At 37.5% G+C, this 10000-nt stretch overlaps 1 protein-coding gene and 1 non-coding gene across 4 annotated transcripts in view; one reads left to right on the forward strand and one right to left on the reverse strand.

Moving 5' to 3' along the window:
* The window catches only part of Tbc1d5 (TBC1 domain family member 5), a 454960-nt gene that overhangs the window by 307917 nt on the left and 137043 nt on the right, over positions 1 to 10000 (reverse strand). The gene's annotated exons all lie outside the window — the stretch shown is intronic.
* On the forward strand, positions 3555 to 3661 carry LOC131894008 (U6 spliceosomal RNA). Its single transcript, XR_009374798.1, has one exon. It is a non-coding gene; the product is annotated as a U6 spliceosomal RNA (small nuclear RNA).

A 10000-nucleotide genomic window follows, 5' to 3' on the forward strand; every position in this document is an offset into this window, starting at 1 on the left:
CATACTGAGCAGCCAACTATACCTGCCAAAAGTGATCTTATCTCAAAAAAAGAAAAACAGTAGACAGTACTAGAGGAGCCACAGGAAGGTTGTGCCCTGGTTTCCACAAACACACGTAAAGTGCATAAGTGAGAACACACGTACACCTAAGGAAAAGAGGAAGTGTATATGGAGAGCAGTAAATAGATCAAAGTGCTTAAACACATGAACACATCACAATGAATCTCATTAGTCTGTACAATTAATAGATGCTAATTAAAAGTTTCTCTTCGGAAAAAATCTTTGTAAAGAATTAAAACTCACAGAGAAATAAATCCCTGACACTGGTCAAAAGCTCCTCAGGCTGCCAACATGAGGTACTCAACTGCAGAGGCTAGAATAGAGTGTCCCTGCAGCAAACCTTTTAAGAACTGCCAGAAAGCAAAATAATGAAGTCCTAGAGGAAGGAACTTTGACATGCAAGGTTTAGTTTGAAGCACAGTCATACAGGTGGGACTTTCGTTCTTTATCTTCTTTGCTTACATGATATCTAAGAACACATCCTTTCCTAACTCCCATCATATAACAGTTTTATACCTTCGGACTGAGTAAAAACTTTTCACAAATGAACTTCCCTGGATACTAGACTATGTAAAGTTTGAGTATTGGGAAACATGTTGATTTTCTTTATAAAAATCTTTCCATCCTATAATCACTGGTCCCTTCCTTGCAAATCAAAACCCTTGAGTTATTCTCTATTAAATACTAAGTGATTTGGTAATAACTACATGAAATTGAGCCATATGAAATTAGTAACATTTAATAATTATTTTTAAAATGGACAATTTGTCTTACTATAGTACTGTACTTTATCTTATTAGAACGCAACAGATTATAGTGATGTTTTTAAACATATTTTAAAATCAGCTCTAATTTATCAAAATAAAACAAATTTTTAAAATCTGGTAACCAAATCATCTGTATTAGCAACTTAGGAAAATGTTTCATAAATGGCTGTTAGACTATTAAAGCCATGAAGAGCAAACCTGACTTTTATTTTATTTCCATAGAAATAATAACTGACACATAGAAATGAACTGCACTTACTCATCACTTCTTTTATTTTTTTATTTTTTGGTATACATATGGTTTTATTACTTATTGATGATATGCTTGTTTTGCTTTAAATACAAATTAAACCTTGACTGCACATTTTCTAATGTAGGATGTAGAACATCACTGGTATTTTTCATATTGATCACTATTTTTATTTTGTAGTCATCAATGCTAAGATTAACATTTTGCATAAATACCTACTTTAACATATTAGAAGTATGTTTAGCGTCATTACAGAAATTGCTGGAAGTTCTCTCCTAATTTCTGGCCAAATTTTATTTCAAATTTTATTAAGCAAGACTCAAACAGCAGGATTTTTGTGTTTTGTTTTTGTTTTTGACACAGGGTCTCTCTTCATAGCCCCGGCTGTTCTAGAACTCACTATATAGACCAGGCTGCCCTTTAACTCACAGAGATCTATCTGCCTGCCTCTGTGTTCTGGGATTAAAAGTGTGTGCCAGCACACTGCCAATCAACAGTTTTTACAATCAAGCACTCTAATCAAATGTGGTCCAAACATGCTTATGAGAGAGAGAGAGAGAGAGAGAGAGAGAGAGAGAGAGAGAGAGAGAGAGAGAGAGAGAGAGAGACAGACAGAGGGGGGGGGGAGACAGAGAGAGAGAGAGAGAGAGAGAGAGAGAGAGAGAGAGAGAGAGAGAGAGAAGATAGACAGACAGACAGATAGCTAGATAGATTAAAAAAAAAAATAAATCCCAAAGCAAAGAGAATGAAGAGGCAATTCTCCCCAAAAATGTAGAGGTCAAATGGCAGAGCAGTCCCTGGTCAAGGCAACAGGAAAAAAAATTCAAAGTCAGAACTTGCAAAGTGCTGTGCCAAGTCAGTCAAGAGAGATGTCAAGATGACAGCAGTCTGGTAACAATGAGAGTTTAGCTACGAGGACTAAGAAGACTAATATACTTATTTCTGCATTGAGCCAGAGACCACAAGTGATGTCACAGATGAAGGTTGTAGGAGTACACTTATGACAGATGACTGTTAAGAAAACTAGAGTCTACCTCCTCAGAACACAAAGAACAGTGAGCTGAAGACAACTGAAATACAGGGAGCTCTGTCTTCCCTCTGATTGCCTAAAGCTCAGCTTCTTTTTTTTTTTTTTTTTTTAAAGATTTATTTATTTATTATGTATACAGCATGTGTGCCTGCAGGCCAGAAGAGGGCACCAGATCTCGTTACAGATGGTTGTGAGCCACCATGTGGTTGCTGGGAATTGAACTCAGGACCTCTGGAAGAGCAATCAGTGCTCTTAACCTCTGAGCCATCTCTCCAGCCCCAAAGCTCAGCTTCTTAAAACAAAGGTTGCATAAGTGCAAATCATAAAAATTTGACAATAGTAAAACATTTCTGTACACAAAGTCACCCAAAAGTAATTAAAAGTCAAACACGAATGTACTCAAGCTGTCTCTGGCAGCTCCCCTGGGCTGCCTCGGTGTGGCAGCTCCCCTGTAACTTCGGTGTGGGCTCTGAGCATACAACACTCACACTGTACTACACATGCCACAACCATGCAGTGCCCATGAACACTGCCTGAAATGACCTTGGCTTAGATGTGAGACTACTGGATGTTAAGAGTTAGTGTTTTTACTGCATATGCAAATTTTTCTGCTCTTACAGAAACGATAATGATTTAAAACAAAGACTTCCAATATTTTCCTGCCATCATTCTTCAGTAATTATTAAATTAGTGCATGTTTGGACCACATTTGATTAGAATGCTTGATTGTAAAAAGTGTTACTAGGTTTTCTTTTATTTTGATGAATATGAAAAATAATACAAAAAAAAGACAAGAAAAACAAAGACCTTTTAAACTGGGCATATTAGCACATTCTTTTAATCCCAGCACCTAGGAGGCAGAGCTAAGCGGATCACTGAGTTCCTGGCCAGCCTAGTCTAAACAAAGAGTTCCAGGCTAGACAAGGAGACATAGTAAGATAATGTCTCAAACAAAGAACAAAAGAACACCTCTAAACTATGGGTAAATATAGATGTGTAAAATCAAAATAAATTAACACTTTCATATGATTAAATTGTAAGTCAAAATGAACTTCTCTGTCAACAACAAAAAATAAATAATAAAATTTAAAATGCTTAACCAAGTATTGTGTGTCAACTCCCAAGTTTAATAATAAATAAAACCATAATGTTGTCCCTACACCTGAAAAAGGTTTGTTTTTGGAACGATTTTAACCATCAATTCACTTATTTAAATTGTAATTTGAGGAAACTATGTTGAAATTATTCATAAAATAAAGTCTCCACAGAAACAAAAGTTCACAACCTAACACAAGTAAAATATATAACTATAAACATATTACTTGAAATTGTAATTTAACCTCAATAGTGAAGACATTTGAATGCCATTTAAAAGTTAACAGAGTCAATTTCAAATGGACTTGCAGAATATGCACACAAAAGACCAAACAAAACAATTTGCAAAGGAGTGCTTGCTTCAATAGCACATATACTAAAACTGGAACAATGCAGAGAAGATTAGCATGGCCCCTGTGCAAAGATGACACACAAATTTGTGAAGCATTTCATAATTTGCAGCAGCTCTAGGTTACTTTACAAACAGGTCGACTGACCCTCCAAAAAATTTTTTTTTTACAAAGGAATGAAATTTCACTGCAATCACAAATCAGTGATCACAGGCAGTTTCATCCAATTACACATGGGGATATGTAATTTAAAAAAAAAAAAACCTCATAATGAACTATTTGTTCTTATAATCTCAGCACTCAGAAGGCAGGGGTAGAAACATCGTGAGTTCAAGCTTACCATAGACTACATAATAAGATCCTGTCTCACAATATCAAGAACAAAACGTAACAGGCTGGCATTGACACATTACCTATTTTATTGTTTATGTTTTCTATTAAAGTGATAAACACCATAACCAAAAGCAACCTGGGGAGTAAAAGGTTTAATTCATCTTGCACTTTCAGGTCCATCACTGAGGGAAGTCATGGGAGAAACACAAGTACGAAAAGGAGGCAAAAACTGAAAGCATGAAGGGATGCTTGCTACTCACTGGTTTGCTCAGCCTGCTTTCTTATATACTACTTGCCCTAGGGAGGCACCACCCACAGTAGGCAGGGCCCTCCCACATGAAACATTAATCAAGAAAATGTCCTAGAGACTTGCCAACAGGCCAATTTTATATAAACATATTTTCAATCCAGATTCCCTCCTCCCAGAGGACTGCTTGGGTGAGTTAACAAAATTACTAATCATCATACCTATAGTAAAAGAACTCTGTAGAAGGCAGGAGGATCTCAAGGACTAGGCTAACTTGGGCTACAAAGTACACTTAAGGCCAGCATGCCTCTCAAATAAAGCAAATAGCAGTAATAATAACAAAATCCTTGAAATGGGGATGATGAAAGAAAAGGTAATCCTCAGCGAGGTTACTGAGGTTAAGAACCAGTATGTTAGGGTTTGTGGGCCACATAATCTCTGCAACAATCCAACTAATGAACATGGCTAATAAATTCAACTTTACTTATGGAAAAAAATTTGAATATTATATAATAGTCATATTTCAGAAACACTTCAGCACAAAACTATCCTTGGTTTATTAGCTATACAAAATAGATAGTCAGATTTTACTGACAATTCATCTGCTGTATCATGGTCTTAATCACACTGTCACATCCTAATCAAAAAGTAGAGACTAGACTCCATTTCTCATATTTTTACATCTAGTTCATAATTATTTAGTATCTATCTACTTTCTGTCTTAGTGTCCTAGTTCACTTCTTACTTTGATACCTGCTCAAAAGTAAACCAAAAACAAAACAGTCAATCTACTGTACACTGACATTCATGATTCCAGAGGTGTCCACACGTTCTATTTGTCCTATCAACTAATAGCTATAGACAAAAAGACCCAAAAATACAGATCATTTTTAAGGGTTTGATATTTAATAGGTATATGATTAAAATATTTCTAAATGGCAAGCCAAAGAAGGCAGATTTTTCAAAATAAATGCCACTGGGACATCAGCAAAGACATCTATATAAGAGGAAACAAAAATTATCATAATGTATTAGAAAAATGTAGTCTCCATTTCCTGATCACAACAAAAATTTAATGTTAAAGTAAGTCCTTGTTAACCACAAGTATGAAAAAGCAAAGTCATCAGCAAAGAATTTACACAACAAAAACATTATATAAGAACACACACAGGACAAAGGACAGCACCTCCAACAAACGGTGATGGAAAAACTGACCTCAGCATGCAGAATAAATTAGACCCATATCTGTTACTCTGAACAACACTACAAGTGGATGGAAGATCTCAATTTGAAATCTGAAAAGCTAAAGCTCTAGAAGAAAACATAGGTGGTATTCCAAAAAGATACAGATGTAGGAAAAGGCTTCCTGAATAGGAATCTACTTGTCCAGGAATTAAGGAATTAATTAAATAATTGACAAATGAGATCTAGTAAACTTAAAAGCTTCTGCAGGGCAAAGGAAACAAACAATTAAGTAGAGGAAAAAAACAGAGAGGAGGAGAATCGCCACCAGATATACCTAATGAGAGAGGATTAATATCCAGAATGTATGAAGAACTCAAAAACAGAGTCGAGCCGGGCGGTGGTGGCGCACGCCTTTAATCCCAGCACTCGGGAGGCAGAGCCAGGCGGATCTCTGTGAGTTCGAGGCCAGCCTGGGCTACCAAGTGAGTTCCAGGAAAGGCGCAAAGCTACACAGAGAAACCCTGTCTCGAAAAACCAAAAAAAAAAAAAAAAAAAAAACAGAGTCGAGAAAACAAGAGACTCAATTAAATGCCTAAGAAATATCTAAAAAAAAAAAAAAAAAAAAAAAAAGTTTTCATCATCCTTAGCAATTAGGGAAATGCACGGTAAAACAATTTTCAGATTTTATATCATCCCAAGTCAGAATGACTAAGAACAAAATAACTGACAACAAATAACATCAAGATTGCAGAAAAAGAACTCTCATTCACTGTTGGTTGGAATGAAAATTGGTGTAGCCACTTTAGAAATCAGTATGGCTCTTCAAAACAAATCTACCGCATGACCCAGCTACCCTGCCTCTTGTCACATGCCCAAATGACACACCATCCTACTTGGTTCAGCTATGTTCACTACTACCCTATTCACAACAGCCAAGTAATGGAAACAACCCAAATGTCCATCAATAGATAAATAATGAAACACAGTAAATATAGACAGCAGAATACTATTTGGCTATAAAGAAAAGTGCAATCATGAAACTTCAAAGTACATAGACAGACCAGAAGGCAAATACCAAGTGTTCTATCTCATCCAGGGTTCCTAGATTTAAATTTCATATATGAATAACAACAGAAAGCTAGAAAGTAAAAGTGACAATAAGGGTAGGTGCTAGAAAGAGGATTAACAGGATTCAGGGGATAGTAAAGTAGAAATGGGAAAAACATGGAGGAAATTTCTAACTGGGAAGGAGGAAGGGACATCAATGCAGAAAGAGAGGATTGGAAGACAGACAAATAACACTAAGAATGTTTGTGCTAGAAACCTCATCCAATGACTGAGGGAACCGGATGCAGACATCCACGGCCAGGCTCCAAGTAGAGCTCCAGGAGTCCAGTTGGCGAGAAAGAGGAGGGTTTGTTTGAGCAAGAATTGTTGAGACCAAGATTGGATAAAGCACAGAGACAAATAGCCAAACGAATGGAAACACGTGAACTATGAAACAATAACTGAGGAGCCCCCAACTGGATCAGGCCCTCTGGATAAGTGAGACAGCTGATTAGCTTGATCTGTTTGGGAGGCATCCAGGCAGTGGGACCGGGACCTGTCCTCAGTGCATGAGCTGGCTGTTTGGAACCTGGGGCTTATATACAGGGACACTTGGCTCAGCCTGGGAGAGGGGACTGGATCGGCCTGGACTGAATCTACCAGGTTGAACTCAATCCCCAGGGGAGTCTTTGCCCTGGAGGAGATGGGAATGGGGGGTGGGCTGGGGGGGGAGGCGGGAGGGGGGGAACAAGGGAATCCATGGCTGATATGTAAAATTAAATTAAATTATAAAATAAAAAAAAGAATGTTTGATGAAGCCTCAAGAAATCATCTTACTTTATATTTACTTCAAATTGTATACATCTAAGTTTGTGTATATGCACACATACATGTAGCTAGAGTTTTCCTGCCTGGCCCACAGTCAGGACAAATCTTCCCAGCTTTATTCTCCTCCTTGTCCCGCCTATACTTCCTGCCTGGCCACTGGCCAATCAGTGATTTATTTATTGACCAATCAACAACACACTTGACATACAGACCATCCCACAGCACACATACACACACACACACTTTATATAGAGTCTTGTCACTTAAACTGACAATTCTCCTCACAAAAACCACCAATTATCAAAAACTCCAATATCAGGAATGGGAAACCTCCATTTGAGTTGTTGGTCAGGTGACTCAAAACAATACAGGTTACTGCTGTGGCCCTCAGTTGTCCCTCAGAGGTTAAACAGTTCCTATTGTTGTAGACACCACACACTTCAGACACAGGGACTTAGAAGATAGGAGCTGTATCTGACCTGAAAACCTCCTTCCTGTGGTTTACCTTTTATAGTATCACAAAGTATTATGTAAGCTGCCAATGGAGGGAAACAATCAATATCCTATCCAACTGTGACACCAATTATAACAAAGACTAGCATGGCAAGAAATCCCTAAATGTGCAATAGTGGCACTGATATCTTGGCTGTAACCAACAGTTGTCCAATTGGGCTTAAGTTCCACTCAACAGAAAGGAAATCATGCCTGGTACTAGAAACCAAGCCAATTACCTGGTGCTAATGAGGTACCAGATCTTAGAGAAAGATTCTACTACCATTTCTTTACTAGACCACTGTAATTCCTAACAGTGTTCTAAAAACTACCTTACACTCACAGATCAGTGAAGCTCACAGGCCTCATCAAAGAAATCTCTCTTTGCAGCAAACAATGACCATTACTGAAAATCACAACAGGTTATAAGATCCTTGGATATATCACAATATAACTAACTGCACCTAAACCTGGGGAAACATTGAAGAAGAAGGGGCAGAATGATTGTAAGAGCCAGAAGACAAAGAAGTCAGCTGTAATAGTTTATTGCCTATGGGTAGGTGACAGGGAAGCTACAAAAAAATATGGATAACTAAACAAGACCTGAACAATGATAGTATTCATAGACATGCTAATGTGGAAAAGTGAAATTTCATGGAGTCTCACCCCTACACAAAGAACTACAGGCAACTCCTGACTGCTAAGAGAGGGAGAATTACCTTCTCCTAGGGAAGAGCCTCATAAATGGTTATCCAATACATAGTGGTCAGCGCAGAAATTATAAACACACAAGCCACAGTAAATGGATCCAGAAGGTTGTAGTCACATGTGTGTATGTGGGTGTGTATGAGAGAGAAAATAAGAGAGAGAGAGACAATTTGGGAGAGAATATAGGAGGTCATGGGTGAAGCTGGAGGACAGGAACAAGAGAAGTAATGTAATTTATATTTTAATTCAAAGCTCTCAATAAAACAAATGAAATAATAGATGATTCTAGACTTTGAGTTGTCAATGGCTAGCACCATTAAAAATTAAAATGTATTTTGTGCCTCCTGATGATAATAGGACACAAGAGTACCTACTGTACTACCATGACCAAGGGGCTACACCAAACCCCTTCAGACATCTCCTTTTTGAGTGGCCATTATTCACTACAGAATTCTCAAAATTTCAGCTATTCATGAGGTTACATCTGTCTCAATCCTCCACTCAGTTATTATCATAGTTCAAATCAGTATCAAGTAATAAGATTGATCAATCAAATATCATATTCTCATAAATATTTTTCATGAGTGTTTTCTATGGAAAGAAAGATTCTAAAAAAAAAATCAGTACTATCATTTTAGTCAGGAAAGTCAAACCTATAAGTGGGTAGCTACAGAAATAAAAATGCTCATGAGGGTAATTGATAAACCAGAACTTGAGAGATTCAATTGTAAAGAAAGTCTCATTTCTATTTTCATTTGCTGCTTTTGTTAACAATCACCAAAGAACTTTTTCGTTATATAAGAATCTATTTATTGTGCCAGATATAAACAACATAAATAAAAACATGAATACAAAGCTGTCCTCTCATTTCTTTTTTTCTTTTTCTTTTTTTTTTTTTTTTTTTTTTTTTTTTCTCGAGACAGGGTTTCTCTGTGTAGCTTTGTGCCTTTTCTGGAACTCACTCTGTAGCCCAGGCTGGCTTCAAACTCACAGAGATATGCCTGGCTCTGCCTCCCAAGTGCTGGGATTAAAGGTGTGCGCCACCACCGTCCAACTATCCTCTCATTTCTTAACAAAGGATAACTTTCCAAATTATAATCATTTACATGCTTCAATTTTTTTTAAATTCATTTCTTCTGTTATTTTTTTTAGATATATTATTTCTCCCTCCCCTTTCTTCTATCAAAGTCCTCCCTTCCTTGCTTTCTTTTCAAATTCATGGCCTCTTTTCTCATTATTTGGTGTGTGTGTGTGTGTGTGTGTGTGTGTGTGTGTGTGTGTGTGTGTTTGCATAAGCACATGGTGTGCTCTTCCCTAGGAAAGACTATTTCTTCTGCTCTCAGCATTCCTGTAGTTCTTTGGATAGGGCTGAGGCCTAAAGGTCTTTCCCAGTCAACTTTAGCATGTCTATGGTCCTTTGTTCAGCTTGTGAGCTGGTGAGACATTACCAGGAGACACAACCTCAAACACACTTCCTGATCATCAGCCCTCTCCTCTGCAATGTTCTCCTAGTCTTAGGTGCAGGAGTTGTATTGTAGATGTATCCTTTGGGACTGGGCTCCACAACCTGTATTTTGATTGGTTGTTGTTTTCTGTAATGGCCTCTGC

Source organism: Peromyscus eremicus, chromosome 16_21, assembly GCF_949786415.1.
Source record: "Peromyscus eremicus chromosome 16_21, PerEre_H2_v1, whole genome shotgun sequence".
Lineage (NCBI taxonomy): Eukaryota > Metazoa > Chordata > Mammalia > Rodentia > Cricetidae > Peromyscus > Peromyscus eremicus.